Genomic DNA, 20,353 nt, shown 5'->3' with positions numbered 1-20,353 from the left:
GTCTCTTCCCTGCAGATCCATCTGGGCTGAATGGAGCCAATTAATATCCTGATGGGGCTCAAAAGCTTCAGTGAATGGAGTGAGTCTGACCCAGAACTGCAGATTCTAGGCCATTGTCTCTGGCTTATGACACCAATCCAGAATCTGGGAGAAGTTCCCACTGAGAATCCAGCTTCTGCTCCCCACAGCCTGCCTCTGATTCTTTTCATTTGCCCTGTGTTCTTCTCAACAAGGAGGCTCCCAACCAAGGCTCATTTGGTTTTTCTTCTGTCCAGTGGAGTTATGTTCTGAATATATTCTAAGGAAGATAATATACATATAAAGGAACTCACTGCCTCTTCATCCTGTGGATGATACTTCTCAGTTGAGGGTTAAAATTGAACCAGGATTCCAAAGTGTTTACACATGGCTGAGTTCTCTTGGGGTAGGGTGAGGGTACCCTGTGCTTTGGGAGCACTGGCTTTTTATTCCTCATGTTGACTCAGGCCCATAAGTTGCAGAAAGTGAGCATTTCCCTACAGGGTTCTACTTTTCCCCTGCCAGTATCATTTCAGACACATCGTTTTCTGGAAAACACTGTGGTCCCAGGACCTCATGGCATTACATGTCTTAAGCCAGGCAAGAATTACAAAGTAGACAGCTGGGCACACCTGTGTGCAGGTAGGTGTGCATACTCTGTCCTCTGGGCACACCTATGTGTGCACACATAATCTGTCCTCATTAGTTTTATGTCAACTCGCTACAAACTAGAGTCAATTGGGAAGAGGGACTCTCAAAAGAGAAAATGCCTCCCTAGATCGGCCTATGGGCAAGTCTGTTGAGCATTTTAATGATTGATGAGAAGAGCCCCGCCCACTCTGGGCAGTGCCACCCCTGGAAAGGTGGTCCTGGCTTGTATAAGAAAGCAGGATGAACAGGACGTGAAGAACAAGCCAAGAAACAGTGTTTCTCCATGGCTCCTGCTTCCAGGTTCCTACACTGAGTTCCTGCCTGACTTCCTTCAGTGATGAACTGTGGTGTAGAAGTCTGAACTGACGTAAAACCTATCCTCCTCAAGTTGGTTTTGGTCATGGTGTTTTATCACAATAGAAACTGTTCGAGGTGAGGATATGATAGATGAGTATGACAGCCAATTTATTAAGGGGTGCAATGAAAAGACAAACTTGTAGATACAGAGCAAAGCAGATGTTATTCAACTCTCCGCTGCTTGTCAGGAGTGAGCCAGAGCAAGAGAGCAAGCGTGCACCTCCCCTCCAGCCTATCAACTGTCATGTAGCAGACAAGACCACGCCCTAGAGCTTGCTGCCCCAAGGCTATTGGCAGAATGTGTTCCACAACAACTGTCAGAGTTATTTTTCTATTGCCATTGCCCAGACAAAAACCATGACCGAGGCAATGCATAGAAGTTTGTTAGGTCTTACAGTTTCAGAGGATGAGTCATAACCATCATGTTGGGGGAACACAGCAGCAGACAGGCAGGCATGGTGCTGGTACAGTGGCTTAGAGCTTATATCTGATCCACAACCAGGAGGCATGGGGAAGAGATGACTGGAAATGGTGTAGGCTTTTGAAACTTTAAAGCCTACACCTACAGACACACACTCTTCCTGCAAGGCTACACCTTCTAATCCTTCCCAAACAGTTCCACCAACTGAGGACCACGTATTCAAACATATGAGCCTATGGACCCATTCTCACTCAAGCCACCACAAAAACCCTAAGACACAGCCACAAATAATGCACTCACATGTACATAGCACAGATGTGTATACAACACAGATATGTACTCACACACAGATGTGCAAGCAATGTAGGTGTGTACTACACACCCACAGATGGACAATGTGCACACTAGACATCCTTACACACACCCCATGAACAACTACATCCTCCCCCAGTCTCTCTCAACTCTTGTCCACACTAATCTGTTCTCAAATTCTCTACCTTTCCATTTCAAGAATGTCATGTACAACCTCTTAGAGCTGTCAGTCTTCAGTCATTATATATTTGGAGGTAATTAGGCTTCCCTGTCAGTTATTTCTCATCTATTCATTTCTGCTGTCAGCTAGCCTTACAGATGTAGATGAACTCAGCCTGTTTAATACTTACCTGATAAAGAATGCCCAGGTTAGATACTGTGGCTAAAACATAGTTAGGGAATGCGTTCTTCCCAGATTCATCACTTTTGGGTTTGTTTTGTGACCATTTGGTATAAACAGGACCATCTATGTGACCATTAGATTGGCACCATCCCTTGGGGCCTCAATTCTTTTCTTCTTACTTTTTTCTAGGCTCTTGAAGTGGGAGCATAGATTATTGAGCAAGACATTTCCTCTTTTCTGATGCAAATATCTCAGCACTATAAATTTACTGCTTGTCCTGTTTTAGCTACATCCACAACCAACAAATTTTGGTAAGTTGTATTTTTATTTTCATTCCACTCCTTGTGTTTTACATTATTTTTCCTGAGGCTTCTTCTTTAACTCATGGCTACTTACAAGTATATTATTTGGGTTTTATGTTTATATTCTTTGTACTTTCACCTATTACCTCCCCTTTATTGATTTTTAATTTGATTCCACTGTAGCTGAATAATATATAGACTACATATGAAGAAAATGCACACACACACACACACACACACACACACACACAGTGTGAGTTTTGTCTCTGTAGCTGGCCTGCCCCACCCTCTCCTCTATTCAGATTCCTGTTTTCTTTAGTGTCATGTTCAAGGGTGTGGAGTGGTAGGGGGAGATAGAACAAAAGTGTCCTCCATCATTGCAGGAGCAGAGTTCTCTCTGGTCCGTTTTTAATATCTTTGATGACTGATGCCAAGCCTTGTAAGTGATGCCTTGATTCCCACCCCTCCCCATTTTCTTAGCTCTTGGACAAAATTCTGAGTTTTGCTTTCACTGATGAAGGCTTCTTCTATATGTGACCCTAGAATTTCATCGGGGTGAAAGGAAAGGATTCCTTGTCACCCATCCTGAATAGTAGTCAGAGACACCCCGAGTGGTTCTTTGGAGGTCTTCAGTGGAGATTTAGGAGTCTATATTGGTTAAATCTTGGAGCTATCCTGAAACATACCAGGGTATGGGCCCAGAGCTACCTTTGGAGTGGGCTGCTCACAGACATCTTAGACCAGGGGCTCCTGGACCCACCTGCCTCTACTTTTTAAACCATTTTTACTTCCTTCATCCTGTCTAGAAGTGTCCCTGCGTGTGCAGTAGAGATTGGGGGACACATCTAGGAAGACCAGGTGTAGAGGCAGCCTGTGGACAGGGGCAGCCCAGTCTCCCCACTTCAGCCAGCCCTGAGCCTCACTGGGCCTAGCTCAGTCTTGCCACAGACATCTGCTAGCTGCCTGCTCTGGACTCCTGCCAAACAGCCTGTGTCTTCCCTGCTCGTTTCTCTGTCGACCTGCATCTGGAAAGCTGATGTGTTTTCCTTCCAAATCCCCACTACTTGGCTTCATGAGGCATCTGTCTTAAAAAATGTGCTCTGCCTCTTGGCTTGGCCAGGGTAGGGAGGAGCTGCATTTTGTGTTGGAAACCCCGCACTGACTCTTAGCTGTGATGTTCTTGGCATTTCCTGAGAGACTGCATGCAGTACAGCTCTCTAGAAAGGGGAAATTGTGAGAGTTTTTTTGTTTGTTTTGTTTTCTTTCATTGTGGGGACACTGTTGATCACATGGAAACATCTTCAAGCTGGCCCAGTCACAAGTGGATCTAGGGTGAATGTGTTGTGCCCAGTGAACATCAGGTCAGATTGAGCTTTCTCTTGCGTTTTAGATGCCAGCTTCATGATGCTGCTTGTCTTCCAGAAATAACTGGCATCTCAGCCTTTCTGAAGATGAAGACAGCCATGGCAAGCTCATTAGACCTGAATGCGTTAGCTTTTGCTTTCTGATATGTAAAATCTTAATTCTGTGGGAATTCATTAAGTTTTAAAGTAAAGTTTTGCCTATTAGAGAATAACCCTTAGCCAGGCATGGGGCCCATGTCAAGAGATGAAGCATTGGTGCCTCCAAGTGTTAATTAGTGGGGGAGAGGGGTTACACACATGCAGCGTATGTATGTGTACATGTTTGTGTGTTTGCACAAGTGTATGTGTGTAGGCCGGAGGCTGACACTGGGTGTCCTTCTCAATCTCTCTCCACATTGCTTTTTGAGACAGGGTCTCTCATTGAACCTAGCTAGCCAAGAAAGAATGGAGATCCTTTTGTCTCTGCCTCCTTGACACTGGGATTACAGGCAGCACTGCTACAATTGACCATTATGTGGATGCTGGAGATCAAAATTCAAATCTCATGTTCTGTGATCAGCACTTTCTCCACAGAGCTATCTCCCAGCCTTCTCTCCATAGTTTATTACTAGGTGTGAATATATTTAGATTATTTTCTGTTTGTTGAATAGATCTTTTATTTAATAGTTTAATATAAAGCATCTTTTGTCTCCGGTGGCCCATCTTTGACCTAAAGTGACTTTCTTACAGACAGCGTATAATGAACTCATTTATTTCTATCTATTTTTACCAATCTCTCTCTCCTTTGGTTCTATAGTGAAATCATCTGCATTTAAAGTAACCACTGATAAGCAAGGTCTTCGTTTCCGGTCTTTGGTATTTGTTTTCTGTGTGTCTGACTGCTTTTTCTGTCCTTTATTTCTTTCATGTCCTTTTCCTGAATGAACTTTCTGCTTAGCTTATTCTTCCTTTTATAGTAAAATATTAAACTCTTCTCCTATCTCTCTTTGTTATTCTCTATCTGTTTTCTTTCACTTTCAAAACTGTAACTCAGAGGTAGACACAATTTCAACAGCATTGGCTACCCCTATTCCTTTCAGGTTTAAATTACACAAAATCACATATTTATACAGTGTCCTCACAAACGTCAAGTTATCATTCTTTTAAATAATCAAGCCCTTAACTCATATGAAAAATAAAATGTAGAATCATAAACAACCCAAGCTACAACAAAGCTTTCTCATTGCTGCCCAAGTTTACCTGGCAAAGCTCAGTGTCATTATTTGCTTGCAGATTCCCTCCCGGCATCCTCTCCTGGCCTCATGTGGACTCCCTGAAGAATTTTCCTTCCTGTGGGTCCTGGAGTGACTAACTATCACAGCTCTTGCTTACTGGCAAATATTGTCATTCATCCTTAAGTTTAAGGGAAAGTTTTATTAGTCAGAGGGTTCTTTAAAGGCTGATTTGAATTTTGAATAGCTGCTGGCAGCATCACCGGATCCCCTGTGTGGGAGTAGCATCTCTCCTGCTGCTTGCAAGGTCCTTGCCATCTTTTGAATGTCTTAATTTAACACTCCTGGGTGTGGGTCCCTTGGAGTTCATTTCTCTTGAAATTTGAGTTCCTTGCATGTTTACAATCCTGTCCTTTATCAAATCTGGAAGATTTGAGGCTGTTTTTTCTTTACATATCCTCTTTATCTCTTTCTCCTCTCTTCCTGGGCCTCCCACAATGTGTACAGAGACCTTTTTTTTTTTTTTTTTGGTGATGTCCCACAGGTCCCCTAAGCTGTGTTCTCTCGTCCCTAACCTTTTTTTTTTCTGTTCTTCTGTCTCAGCATCCTATCATCCTGTCCTTGAGCTCTCTTATTTCTTCCCTCTGCTCAGATTTTTGAGTCCCTCTAACGGGTTTTCATTCATCACTTGTTTGCAGCTTTATTTTTTTCAAGTTTATTTTCTTTTTTATAGATAGTTCCTGCATTGAACAGTTTCCCACCACTTTGGAAATACTGGGAAGTCAACTTGAAAGATGAAAGATGGCTTTGGGCTCACATGGTCACTGTCTTCTAATGCTTGTGAGCCTGGGTGAGATCCCATCATGGTGAGGCACACAGTAGGGCAAGGATGATCACCCACCTCTTGACATCCAGAGAGAAGACAGACAGAACCAAAAAAGGGCAGAGACCAAAATACCCCTCGAGAGCATGCCACCCAAAACCATTGCCTGTATTTAAGCCCGTCTCCTCAAGTTTCCACAACTTCCTGATAGCCCACGAAACCCATAAGTCCATTAATGGTTTTTATTTTGTGTATGCTTTTGAGGCAGTCTCATGTAGCCCAGACTGGTCTCAAACTCTCTGTGTCACTAAGGATAACACTGAACTTCTCTTTCTCCTCCTGGGGTTACAGATATGAACCACCACATCCAGTTTTAGGTGAGGATACACCCAGGGCTTCCTGCATGCTAGGCAAACACTGTGAACCGAAATGTGATATACCAAATGATGCTGTAACGATAAACAGCGCACTTACTGAAAGTAAAACTAAGTGTTTATTGTAGAAATTACTCACAAGATACCAAACAAGTAACCCAGATGAGCCGAGTAGTTTTCCACCGCCGAACTGGAAGCCGAAAGCCGGAAAAAGAGACCAAGACTTCCGTAGTTCAATATTTTATACCTTCCTGGCTAGTGACGTAGTTCACCGCCTACATACGTATACGTCTTTACGTCTGTCCGTATACGTCTTTAGTCATGCCTAAAGTGGGTGTGGTTAGCGGTGTGGTAAACCGCTCTTTTATTACCTCATCTGTATGCGCCTCTAATAAGTCACATGGTTAATGGCGGCATTGTTTTCCTCCTACAGAGATGCACTCTGGCCTTGTGATCTCACTATTGGGCTTAATCCACTGGTGCACACAGAGCCCTCATGATCCAATCACTTCCCCAAGCCCCTACCTCTGAGCACTGCTATACTGGGGAGTAGTAGATCCTTAACATATAGCTTTGGAGAGACATTTGAAATCAAACCATAATAGGTCCCATGTTCTTCCACTCTTTCTCTATGCTTTCCTTCAGTTCCCTGGGCATCTTCAAGACTTGTTTCCGAGGCCTTTGGCAAGTTTATCTGCCATCAGTCTATCTCAGAGGCAGCTTCTGTTGGTAATAAATAGTCATACTACACTACATGTTTGCTTGGATTTTGTATATTTGAAATGATATTTAAGTCCCACTTCTGGATATGAGGATCTCCTTTCTACCCTAGGCTTTGCAAGGGTTTTTGTTTTGTTTCTAATTGCTATAGACTGCCCCTACCAAGGTTTTCTGGGTCTTTTCCATCTTTCCTTCAGCATGTTCATCTCTTTCTAATTCCTCCCCAAAATGTCTTGGGTGTTCAGATGCAACCCACAATACACCAAGGTGCTTCAGGGCAGCCTCCTCAGGTTGGATTGTAGCCAATGAACAATAGCAGCTTCAAGATGGGTTGGTGCAAGGTAACAAAGGAGGAAGAAGAGAGACAAGTGTTCTTCTAGGAAATAGGCTTCAATCAATGGTTTCCAAGGCCTTTGTGATCTCAGTATCCTTCCCAGACTCCATGTTAGTATGAAGACTGCTGTATCTACCAAGGTGCCTACAGACAGAGAATGAGGGAACAGGCAAGCTGGGTTCCTGTTGTACAGAAAATTGCTCCACTGTGTACTGGCCTGAGGTTCCTGGGCCCATACATGTATGGAGCTTGTCATCTGTACTTCCCAATTGTCACCCTCAAGGTATTAGAGCACCCTTGGCTTTGCTTCCTCCACTGTGAAATGAACAAGGTCATCTGAAGACTGAATGAGGGAAAGAAACCACATTATGGTCTGACTTGCAGTGAGGAGACCCAAGAGCTGGTCCCCAAGCCACATGGAGTATCTCGGTGCCTGGCTTATGCCATGTGTTATGTCTGGCATGTGGTGCAGAATAAATGTTTGCTAAGTAGATGGCAGGAGGAGGGAGCAGAAGCAGAGATGCCGTGGATGGTCTTGGGATAGCTATGCACCAGCAGCTGGAGCCTAGTCAGGTTAAACGTGACAATAAGAAGCCAGCCCTATGTACTCCAAGTGAAGAAGTTGCCAGGGCTGTGGTGGACACTATAATCATCTTGGTGCCATTTCTAGTACACAGATGTCTGTTCACCCAGTCCAGGGAGTGGGCTGTGGTTGCACCTGTAAAGAGAAGCCTTCCCTCCAGCTGCGTTCCGGCGCGCATCAGTCCCAAATAAACACACAGGAGGCTATATTAATTATGAAGCTGTTGGCCTTGCTTGTTTCTTACTGGCTAGCTCTGACTTAAGTAATTACCCCATAATTGTTAATCTAAGTATTTCTCTTACCGGAGAACAGTTCCGGGCTTCCTACCCCATGGCATTACATCTTGACTCCTGTGTTTCTCCTACCCAGAGTTCTCCTGGACTCCTAGTCCCACCTATCTAGATTCCTATTGGCCAGCAGTGTTTTATTGACACAGGACTTCCCCAACATGCACCCCTTGACACCTCCTTCTCTTGCCTAGATGACTCCATGGCTACCATCTCACAGACACAGTTGGCTGTTCAGAGAGTAACTGTAGACTAGAACATGCCTCTCAGGCCAAGCATCATTTTTCCATGTCAGAAAAATTGCATTTATGTAATAATTAACCGAAGTTAATAGAACAGCTGAACACAGAATCCCAAAGAACCTTGGAAACAGGTAATCTCTGCAACTGCCTACAATACACTGAAGACAAGGGGTCAGAGGTCATAGAAACTGGGGAAGTCGGTCCATGGAATATAGAGTCATCAGGGACCAGCATCAGCCGAAGAAATGTTTTCATCACTTCATGACATTACAATCAACTGAGATGAATCTGTTGTATATATTTAAAGAACAGTGTATTTTAGCTAATTCATTCAAAGAAAATGGATGTTAAGTTTGTAATAAGAATACAAAACTGCTTTCACAACACTTTGCATCTAAACTTGCACCAGGGAGGACCAGGACCTCTGCTTACATGTGGGAATCCTGAAGCCATCACCTGGCACGGGTGGGTACACCTCTACACCAATACTCATGGGCAGAGAAAATCATCTATATGAATAGGAAGCCTAGAACTGACTGGGGTCCCTGAAAAAAACTATATTAATCCATTTCTAGGACAGTCCTCCTGGAACCAATCACTACTAATTTTACATATCAATCCCAGTTCCCTCTCCTTCCCTTCGTCCCATACCCACCACCAACCCCCCATCCCATCCGCCATCCACTTCCCAAGGAGGATGAGGCCTTCCATGGGGGATCATAAAAGTCTGTTATATCATTTGGGGGAGGGCCTAGGCTGAGAGAGTAGCCCTTCATGAGGAATGGGCTCCCAAAGTCCGCGTGTGCACCACGGATAAATACTGTGAGAGGTCCCATAGACTGCCCAGGCCTCCTAACTGACACCCACATTCAGAAGGCTTGATTTGGTCCAATGCTGGTTCCCCAATTTTACAACTGGGGTTCGTGTACTCCCACTTGCCCAGGTCAGTTTTTTTTGTGGGTTTCTCAAAGTGCTGCTAGTAGGAGCCTCTTCCAGATGCATGCCCTGTTGCAGCTTAGCCAGTGTCTGTGTTAGCCTTCCATTTGTCACTGGGGGACAGTGGCTGGGAGATGGAAGTACAGGCATCAAGTGGACACAGACACTATGTAACTATCAGTCATTCTAAGAGTCTAAATGGTGTCAGCACACAGAGCCACTCATCAAGGACAGAAACAGGATTCATGCTGCTCCGGACCTCTCAGAAAGTACCTCATGTGCCTCACAGGGAAGTGTCTGGTGACCAGACAGGACTCACACTGGGCCAGGCAGGGTCAGCGCACTCCCCATGTTTAGTCTGAGACTCAGCCTATGGTGCAGTTGGGGCAGGTATGTGGGGGGTTCTCTTAGGTTTTCTTGTTTCTAGGATATCTTAGTTATGGTGTTTCTATTGCTGTGAAGAGAAGCCATGGCCACAGCAACTCTATATTATTATTAATTAAAATTTTTATTTATTAAAAATTTATTTGTTTTACATCCAAATTGCCATTTCCCCTCCCTCCTATCCTCCTGTCTCCCACTGCCTCCCTCCCCTGCCATCCACTTCTGCTCCTCCTCCTCTGCCTCTGTTCAGAAAGGGTCAGGCCTCCCATGGGAGTCAACAAAGCATGGCACATCAAGTTGAGGCAGGACCAAGCTCCTTCCCTGCATCCACACTGGGGAAATAACCCAACATGGGGAACAGGTTCCCAAAAGCCAGGAACAGGTCCTGATCCCTCTGATAGGAGCCCCACAAACAGAACAAGTTATACAACTGTCGCCCTCATGTAGAGGCCCTAGATCAGTCCCATGCAGGCTCCCCGGCTGTCAGTCCAGAGTCTATGCGCTCCCACGAGCACAGGTCAGCTGTCTCTGTGGGTTCTCCTGTCATAGCCTTGACTCCCTGGCTCATACAATCCTTCCTCCTCTCTTCAACTGGACTCCCAGAGCTCTGCCCAATGCTTGGCTGTGGATCTCTGCACCTGCTTCCATTAGTTACTGGATGAAGGCTCTCTAATAACAATGAAGGTAGTCACCTTCTGATTACAGGAGATGGCAAGTTCAGGCACCCTCTCCACTATTGCTAGGAGTCTTACCTGGGGTCATCCTTGTGGATTCCTGGGAGTTTCCCTAGTACCAGGTTTCTCCCTGAAATGCCCCCTTCCCCCCCAGCATCAAGACATCTCTTTCATTATTTACCCCCTCCATCCTGCCCCCAACCTGATCATCCCTCCCTTAATCCGTTCAACTCGATCCCCATGTCCCTAACCCCCCCCCCCGTCCCCCCCATCCCACACCCAGTTTACCCAGGAGATCTCATCTATTTCCCCTTCCCAGGGAATCCATGCATCCTCTTTGAGTCTTCCTTGTTACCTCGCTTCTCTGCGGCTGTGGATTGTAGCCATGGCAACTCTATAAAGGAAAGCATTTAATTGGGGGCTGGCTTACAGTTCAGAAGATTAGTCCACCATTGTCACAGTAGGAAGCATGGCAATACTCAGGCAGACATGGTGCTGGACAGCTAGCCGAGAGCTCCATATCTGGATGCCTAGGCAGCAGGAAGGAACAGTGAGCCACTGGGCCTGGCTTGATCTTCTAAAACCTCAAAGTCCACTCTCCAGTGACACACTTCCTCCAACAAGGCCACACCTGCAATAATGCTGCTTCCTATGAGTCTGTGGGTGCCATTTTCATTCAGACCACCACATTCTGCTCCCCATAGGCTTGTAGCCATACCATCATGCAAAATGCATTTGGTCCAGGTTCAAAAGTTCCCATAGTCTATCATAGTCTCAACAGTGTTTAAAAGTCCAGAGTTAAAAGTCTTTGATGTTCATGGCAATCTCTTAACTATAACCACCTGTAAAATCAAAATGAAAAAAGCAGATCGCATACTTATAATATACAAAGGCACAGGATATATATACATTACCATTCCAAAATGGAGGAAAGGGAGGACAGTGAGGAAATACGGGACCAAAGCAAGACTGAAAACCAGCTGGGCAAACTCTAAACTCCGAACTCTGTATCTCCATGTATATCATCTCAGCAAGTATACATGACCCCGGCGTCTCTAACATTTTCAGGGTCTCCAAGGCAATTCAGGCTTCGCCGTCACAGTTTCACAGCATGGCCTCTCTAGGCCTCCATACAGGGACATCCTGCCACACGCCTGGCTTCGACATCTTTCCTTAGTCAAGGAGGAGATCCCGTAACCCTTTCTTGTATCCTTGGCTCTGAAGCCAGAACAGCACAGCCAGAGCTGCTGCATGCTGGGGCAGGAACATGGCTCCCTCCCTCAAATACAGCGTCACCAGCTCTTTTTGGTAGTTTCCTTCACTGTCCTGGAACTTGGTCTGTAGATCAGGCTGGCTCCAGTTCCTTTTCACTTTTCTTTAAATTTCCTTTTCACAGGTTAGAAGCTTAGCTGGGTGAGGTCTTACTCTGAGGTAGCCACGCCCTTTATTCCAACTATCATCGGGTTTTTGCTTAATCTGCTTGCACTTCCGGGTGCCCCTTTTCTTCACAAACTGTACATTTTGTATTTTTCCTTGCTTGCCCTGCTCCTTGTCATTACAGATCTGCATAAGACTGGCCACGCATAACCACATGATACAGTCAATAATAGGCTGTTAGGAAATTTCCTGTCAAAGGCCGCTTTGGCCACATGGTTCTGGAGTTAAGGAGAGAAGAGAGGGGCTGTGGAATCTTATTCCATAACCGAGGATAGTTGCTGAGTCCAGGCCTGTGTCAGGGCTGTCCCTGAATGGAGGTGTAGAGAGGCCATTGTGTGAAGCTGTGACGGTGAAGCCTGGATTGCCTTGGAGTCCCCAAGATGTTGGAGATGTCAAAGTCCTGGGATACCTGCCAAGGAGAGCTGCTAACAGGGCGTGGAACCAGCCCAAGAGAAAGAAGTGTGTTCAGGCAACAAAGCTGAATGGAATTGGAAATGTGGAGAGCATTTTGACATCAGACATGGAGATGCAGAGTTTGGAGTTTGCCCAGCTGGTTTTCAGTCTTGTTTTGATCCAGTATTTCCTTGCTACATTCCCTTCCCGGCATTTTGGAATGGTAATGTATATCCTGTGCTATTATATGTTGGAAGTATGTGATCTGTTTTTTATTTTTATTTTGTAGGTGATTACATTTAAGAGATTTCATGAATCTCAGAAAAGACTTTGGACTTTTAAACACAGTTGAGACTATGATAGACTATGGAGGCTTTTCAAGTTAGACTAAATGCATTTTGCATTATTATATTGTTACAACCTTATGGGGGCCAGGGAGTAGAGTGTAGTAATTTGAATGTAATTAGCCTTCAAAGGGAGTGGCCTTGTAGGTGTAGTCTTGTTAGAGGAAGTCTGCCGCTGCGGAGGTGTGCTTTGAGGTATCATGTATGCTCAAGCCACGCCTAGTGAGACAGTTCACTTACTATTGCCTTTGGATGAAGATGTAGAATTCTGCACACCACCATACTCCCAGTCACCATGCTCTCTGCCATGATAACAGACTAACCCTCTGAATTGTAAGTCGCCACTTCAATTAAATGTTTTCCTTTATAAGAGTTGCCATGGTAATGGTGTCTCTTCACAGCAATAGAAACCCTAAGATGTCCACATTCCTCCAAAGGAAAGTATGTCAGACCCATCACAGCAATACCCCAGTCTCTGATACCAAACTTCTCTCTTAGGTTTTTACTGCTGCGAAGAGATACCATGACCATGGCAACTCTTACAAAGGGAAGCATTTAATTGGGGTTGGCTTACAGTTCAGAGGTTTAGTCCATTATTGCCATGGTGGGAAGCATGGCAGTAGTCAGGCAGACATGATGCAGGAAAGGTAGCTGAGAGTTCTACATCCGGATCCCCTGGCAGCTGGAAGAGGCAGTGAGCCACTTAGATCTTCTGAAACCTCAAAGCCCACTCTCCAGTGACACACTTCCTCCAACAAGGCCACACCTGCAATAACGCCACTTCTTGTGAGTCTGTGAGGGCCATTTTCATTCAGACCATCACCCAAGTGACAGCTGCTCTCTTTCTGACTGCCCGGGAGCCTTGGCTAAGGCCCATTCCTCCCTGCTTTCTAATTTGTTTTCTTCCTGGCTTCCTGTCCCAGGACCTGACTTAGGTCCTCGCTCCTCACCTATCCCTGTACTGATGAGCCTGTGAGGGGAGGAAGGCTGGAGGATTCTCTGGCTTATGCCTGAGGTAGTGTTCCAGTGGAGCACACGTATGCCTTCCCTGGAGATGCCAGCGTAGCTTAGGGACAGCAGAGGTGCCCAACACCCAGGGGCTAAACTGGGAGAGCACAGCTCTGCACAGCAGCCTTGAAGGCCTGGGACTCCATGCAAAACTGACCCAGGGCCAAGTGGGTGGGAATAGTAGCCTTGTAGACACAGCCCTGGAGGCCCTAGAATGGAGTTGGGGCGGGGAACTGGCCCACGTCCTCCACTCAGCTGTCAAGTGTGTGGCGGATGCCTGACGAGCTGGTGGGAAACAAAGAGGCAGATTGTAATTAGGTCGGAGAACTGTTCATAATCACAGGGTGATGGTAGCTAAGTTTCCCAAAATAAGGGCTGTGGGAAGATGGGCAGTTGAATGCTTGTCATCTGGAGAGGAAAAACAGCATGAATCCAGTGGTCGTGGATAAAGAATGGTTTTGACACAGAAGAAAACCCCGCATGTTGCACCTTTCTGTAAATCTTCTCGAGCCTTCAAAGTGGTTTCCACACAGAGCCATTTTCACAGCGGGTCGGGGCTGAACTTCCCCTGCTGCCTGCGAGCTCTTGAGGGGCCAGGCTGCACATCCAAGCTTCTGCTTCTGACCAATGCAAGAGCCGCAGGTGTGAAGGAGACCCCACAGATGCGGCCCGAAAACTGCGGTGACTGTGGCCCCTGAGGCTTTTCTACCGGCCACCAGCCCTTGGGGAAGAGAAATGGAGGGGCCGCCCTGCTGCAGAGTCACCTAGGATAGAAACAGCCGCACAGAGCAGCAGGACTGGATCAGTGGCCCTAAGATCCAGATGAGAAAAAGGAAAGCTCCCACACTCTGCACTCCCAAACGTCACACTGCTGCACGCCTGTCACACGCCTGTCACATGCCTGTCACACCCCTGTCACACTGCTGTCACATTCCTGTCACACTCCTGTCACACTGCTGTCACTCTCCTGTCACACTCCTGTCACACTCCTGTCACTCTCCTGTCACACTTCTGTCACTCTCCTGTCACACTGCTGTCACACTGCTGTCACATTCCTGTCACACTCCTGTCACATTCCTGTCACACTGCTGTCACACTGCTGTCACATTCCTGTCACACTGCTGTCACACTACTGTCACACTGCTGTCACACTACTGTCACACTGCTGCACGCCTGTCACACTCCTGTCACACTGCTGTCACACTCCTGTCACATTCCTGTCACACTGCTGTCACACTGCTGTCACATTCCTGTCACACTCCTGTCACTCTCCTGTCACACTGCTGTCACACTCCTGTCACACGCCTGTCACACTCCTGTCACACTGCTGTCACACTCCTGTCACACTGCTGTCACACTGCTGTCACACTGCTGTCACACTGCTGTCACACTGCTGTCACACTGCTGTCACACTCCTGTCACACTGCTGTCACACTCCTGTCACTCTCCTGTCACACTGCTGTCACACTCCTGTCACACTCCTGTCACACTGCTGTCACACTCCTGTCACACTGTCACACTCCTGCACCTGTGCACTCCCGTATTTTGGTGCATGTGCCTGTCATGCTGCATCTGTAACCCTGACAAACTGCTGTACCTGTCCTGTTATCCTGCTGTGTCTGTGTACCTGTCAAACTTTCGCACACGTGAACCTGACTTATTTCCCCATGTGCACTAACTACTCACCTGTGTACCTGCACCCCCATGACTGTCTACATCTGCACACTTGGACCTGTTGCCCCGCCTATAACTGCCAGAGTTACTGCGCTTGCTATAGCTGCTCCTTAGGCTGTGGAACGGGGGCTCTGTAGCTGGTTAACCAACCAACTGTACGCTACAGAGGCCCCCAGCTTGCCCTCATGGTGGTCTGGGGTGTGTCCTGACCTCCAGGGCACACTGCTGCACGGCGACACTCAGCTGATGCTCTTCCCAGACGGCTCTGGAGGCCCCTGCCGGGGACTCCGACAGCCGTGTGCACTTCAAGGCTTTTGGTCCGGGTGGCTGAAGCCTCTCACAGGCCATGAGAAGACAGAGGAAACTGAGCTCTGCGGATTTCCAAACTCCCACCACACAAGGCTGGGGTGTCCTGCAGAGACACACTTCAGCATAGGGGTGGCACAGCCTCAGCTTCACTGGGCCTCTGCAAACAGGCCGGAAGCCAGGGCATGAGCTTTGAAAGGAATCAAACCACGTCCCAGGGCCAGTTTGATTACCAGATGCAGAGAGACATAGAGGAGGAAAGCTCTTGCTCTAGAACCTCAGTCAGAGAGGAGATCTACAAACATCCACCTGCCTCAGACACAATCCTGAAAAATGTCCAGGGGAGGGGGCAGGCTGCTGCCACAGGAGCTCTAGCCCTAAAGCCTGGAAGCTCATATTCTCCAGACAAGATGCAGCTGGCTTTTTCTCCAGAAAAGCTGGCACAGAATAAAGGTATACAACGTCCCCACCATCATTCAGAGTTCTACCAGCCTTTGAGTGCCCCAAATATTCCCCCAAAGGTATGATTCTCCACACATGAATGGCCTGGAAACAGACCCACTACAGGAAGTAGAAAACTTTAAAAATACTCAAAGATGGAAGAAACGATATATTCATGAAACAAGAACAGAGTGGCACTCAAAGAAAACCAAAACCAGTGATCGCTTTGGAAAGGGACTAGGGGAATAACAAGATGAAAGAACAGAGGAACTCTCTAACATAAAAAATAAAAAAGTCAGAGAGAGGTAGAAAGCATGACCAGAGACTTAAGGAAAACAAAGGGCACTTCTGGAAGTTTTAAAACTAGATGGACCATGAGCTCCAGGACGAAAAGAGACCACAGGGAAGCTGGGGTCACTGGTGAACAACATGCCTCCAGCCCCACTGCAAATCGGTTTCCTGCAGACCTTCCGAAGTGAGACAAAGGGGACACAACCCCTGGTCATGAACTGCAGACCCCTCAGGACGAAGAGAGGATACTGGGCAGGGAGAGGGATTTGGACTCCTTAGAGTAACACTGGGGGCTGGGATGGGGAGCCAAGCTCTTGGGATAGAGAGGACATGTTCAGTGACCCAGCCTATCAAGACTTGCTGAGTTATTTCCAGAAGCCCAATTTTGGCTTTTTTGTCTCATCATGTGTGCTTTGTGTATCTGCTAAGTAAATTCCTGACATGCGACCATACAGTCTAACTCCCGTTTTCTTGGCTTTGTAGTTTGGCTATTCCAAGACTTTGATTCATTCTGAGAAATTCATCTTTTGCATGAGCTCTTATCTCCCACGCATTGTAGAGGTCATGTGTGCTCACAGACAGGCATGGGAGAAACCAGGAATGTTAGTCAGCAGGGTCGTCTCCTCAGTGGAGGAGATGGATACCTGTTTCCACCCAGAAGGCTGGAACAGATGCTGTTAAAGACCTGGCGACCTTTGCTTTGCTCTCTGTAGAGCCAGACCTCATCCAACCCCCCAGAAGTCTTACCTCAGACTGTCCCTCCCTAGACCTTTATCCTTAGTTTTGTTTCTCAGGCAACAGAACCCACCCCTAGGGGAGATGACGCATGCACTTTATAGCCGGCTGACCGCCATGCTACCTCAGTCTAAGAGCACACCAGATCCTAGGCCCTTGAGCTATAGAACCATCTTCATGGTAGCCGTCAAATGTACTTTGCAGAAGAGTTTCAATGTAGCCACAACTTAAAGATTTATTGTGCACATGGGATTGGTGTACTTGTTACCAGGAAACTTTTATCCCAAAATTGTACTATTCTTAAATATGGCTAAAAAAAACTGCCTAATGTCAAACTCCAGAAGTTTGATCCAGCCTGGTTAACCAAGTCACCCTGAACCAAGTTTCCTACTGGCCATGAAGCTTGCAGGAACCCCTCAATCCATTACCTACAGCCAGCACCATGTGCTGGAGGCCCAGCTTTTCCTTATGGAATCCCATGAGAACCAACTGGTCTGCACCAAGAGTCTGCACCAGCCTGCAGAACTGGCCTACTGATTCAGACTCTGGGTTTTACCCAACAGTTCAGGTGCCGAAACAGGGAGGCTGGTTGCTCAGAGTTGGCTTTTTTCACGACTGCCTGGCTCTTCCAGCTTCCTGTGTCTCCACCTTACCAGACTTTTTCATATAGAACCTTCCCCTTTTGTAGGCATGGGGGCAGGTTTCCCTGTCAATCCGATACCCTTCTGTGCTCTAGTTCACAGCTGGGATCTAGCCCTGCACAGCTTGAGCGACCTCCAGGAACAGAGCAGGTCTAGCCTGGTCTGGTGCCATGTTCTGGAACCAAAAGCTCTAGGTCGCCCAGGTAAAGTCAGTGTGGCCAGCCTGAGCACAAGTATGGGTGCTGCTCATCCCAAAGCAGAGCAAACTCAACGTGCACAGCATGTAGACCCTGGCTTTCTCCTCCAGCAGCCTCGGGACAGAACATGGAAGCCCTTTGGGTCCCTCCATTTTGCTTTCCCATGTAAATCAGATGAAGCTGGCTGGAAGATATACTTTGCAGACAAATTGAATATGTTTGCCTCAAGCCTCCAACCTCAGCAGGGGTTTGTCCCAGGCAGCAGGATGTTCCCTGTCTTGACTATGTGGAGTGAAATGGGGCCACCAACTCCGATGTCAGAGACTCATGAAAAACAAGGCAAGTCTCATGGGTGGACCGTCAGCATGACTACAGCTGCTCCAGACATCACACATGGCAGGCCACCAAGGAAAGCACGTCTTTGTCCATCAGCCTTTGAATTCTGTACAGCTAGAGTCAGCAGACCAGCAGGCGTGTCGAGCCTGGCACATACATCTAGGTAGATTACCTACAAAGCTTTTCCCTGTGAAACACACACACACACACATACACTCTCACACACACACAGAGAGAGAGCGAGAGCGAGAGAGAGAGAGAGAGAGAGAGAGAGAGAGACAGAGACAGAGACAGAGAGACAGAGAGACAGAGAGAGACAGAGAGACAGAGAGACAGAGACAGAGAAAGAATCCTCTACTCTTCGGTTGTTTCGTGGTCTGGGGCCTGACCATTCCAGATTACTGTCTGGGGGATGCTTGCCATGAGATGGATAGCTACTCACTGCTTCTCTTTCCTTCCAGAGAAGAATAACAGGATGACCACAGTTGACCTGAGCTTCCTTGGCCTTTCAGAATCAACATGCCCGAAAGTACTAATTCTACTTGAAGGGCCACAGACATGGTCTTTCTATTGGCATCTTCCCTGCGGGACCCCGAAGACTCACCACACACTGGTCACAGAAGCCTCTGGAAGCAAGAAGAATGCTGCAGCAGTTTCTATTTTTTATTTCTGCTTTGTGGGCTTATCTAGATCTGCATTTTGCATTCTGTTTTCAAAATACCTTTAAGGGGAGTTTTTAAAAGATCATTTTTGCCTTGGGGCAAAAACAAGGAAAATTGCTGTGGAAAACATGCCCACAAAATAGATGTATTGAGGCTTGCTCAGAATTTCCTGTGGTTAATGGATTTTAACGGCCTGAATGTAAGAACCATTTCTGACAATTATGTCTAAACCACTTACACATGGAAGGTAGCAGTGAAAAGCCAGCTCATTTCTGGAACTTGCTAAGTCTGAGCCAAGGCAAATTCTTTATGGCTTCTGAACTCAGTCAGGGCTGGAGACGAGGTGGCACCAATGTGACGTCATCTTGTTCCAGGGCCCCTGGGCCTGACCCAGGGCTGGCCCTTGACAGCAGGAGAGGGAACACTTCTAGTGTCACAGACAACCATAACAGCCACTACTTCCTGTCACCCAGTCTCCACCCTCCCTGTAGGACACTGTCTCTGAGAACACTCAACCTGACCGCCGGGCCCAGCAGGGCAGTTCTTTCTGCTGAAGGTGGTGCAGGTGTCGTTGACTGCGGATTAGAACCGGAATTTCCCTGGTCCTGGATATGGTTACTCCGAAGGGCGGGGTGGCAGGGACTCAGTGTTTGTTTTCTACAGGGACTGTTCAGGAACAGCAAGGGACTGCCTGAACCCCAAATGCAGTTAGACTGGACAGCTCCCTCAGACTCACATTTCCCTTCAACCTGACCTCGCATGCAGGCTGAGGCTAGTGTGGGGATCTGGCGAGCTCCCTCTGTGGAGGGCTCCTGTGAAAACTGAGGCAGACCAGAAACCAGCATTGCCTGTGGATCTTGATGTGTGGAATTCAGGGAAGCACAGGATGGGAGACAGGAGAGAAGGCAAGAGACACGGGACAGGTGGGGACACCCCAGGTGTGAGACTTGAGACGGGAGTCAAAATACAATCAGAATTACCGTGAGGAGGTCAGTCCGGCAGAGTACGGGCTTCTCACTTAGATAAAAACACCCTTAAGCCTTGAGCATGAGGAATGTTTAAAGATAAAGTTCCATGAAGTCAAAATAAAATATCAGCAAGTAATCCATTTCAGTCATTGATAACCAGGACAGGTCTGGTGTCATATCACCGTGACTAATTTCACACAGGGCTTTGGCTCCCCACATGTACCAGGTGTCAGTGTAGACATCTGTGTGTGTGGCTCCAGCTTCACTCTGAGCTTCCAGGCAATGCCTGCACCTCCCATTGTGGTGAGGTTAATGTGGGTCCCGCACACTCCACCACGATGGCTTAATTTAGCAGCGGTTTAGGCTCCTCGCGCACTCATGCTAATTACACTGGGAACGCTGAGTGGAGTGACACCACGCATGCCAAGCGAGCTGCCACGGAGTCTTCTCTATAATTATATTTTCTTAGGTGAGCATGTGTGTGGCTCAAAATACAGATGTTTGACAGCTCTGGGCAGCCAGCTTCTTGTTTACACGATGCGTAATGCCCTCTGTGGGGAGACCTGAGTGAAGGGATGCTGCCT

At 47.1% G+C, this 20,353-nt stretch overlaps 1 long non-coding RNA gene across 1 annotated transcript; it reads left to right on the top strand.

Moving 5' to 3' along the window:
• Window positions 1–330: 330 nt before the first annotated feature.
• On the top strand, window positions 331–18,966 carry LOC121134521. Its single transcript, XR_005871616.1, has 3 exons — window positions 331–660; window positions 2,292–2,413; window positions 18,601–18,966. It is a non-coding gene; the product is annotated as an uncharacterized LOC121134521 (long non-coding RNA).
• The last annotated feature ends 1,387 nt before the right edge of the window (window positions 18,967–20,353 follow it).

The sequence above is a fragment of the Mesocricetus auratus genome, unplaced genomic scaffold (assembly GCF_017639785.1).
Source record: "Mesocricetus auratus isolate SY011 unplaced genomic scaffold, BCM_Maur_2.0 Super-Scaffold_4256, whole genome shotgun sequence".
NCBI lineage: Eukaryota > Metazoa > Chordata > Mammalia > Rodentia > Cricetidae > Mesocricetus > Mesocricetus auratus.
Note: the sequence above shows the minus strand (reverse complement) of the source record. Positions and strands in the feature narration are given on the sequence as shown.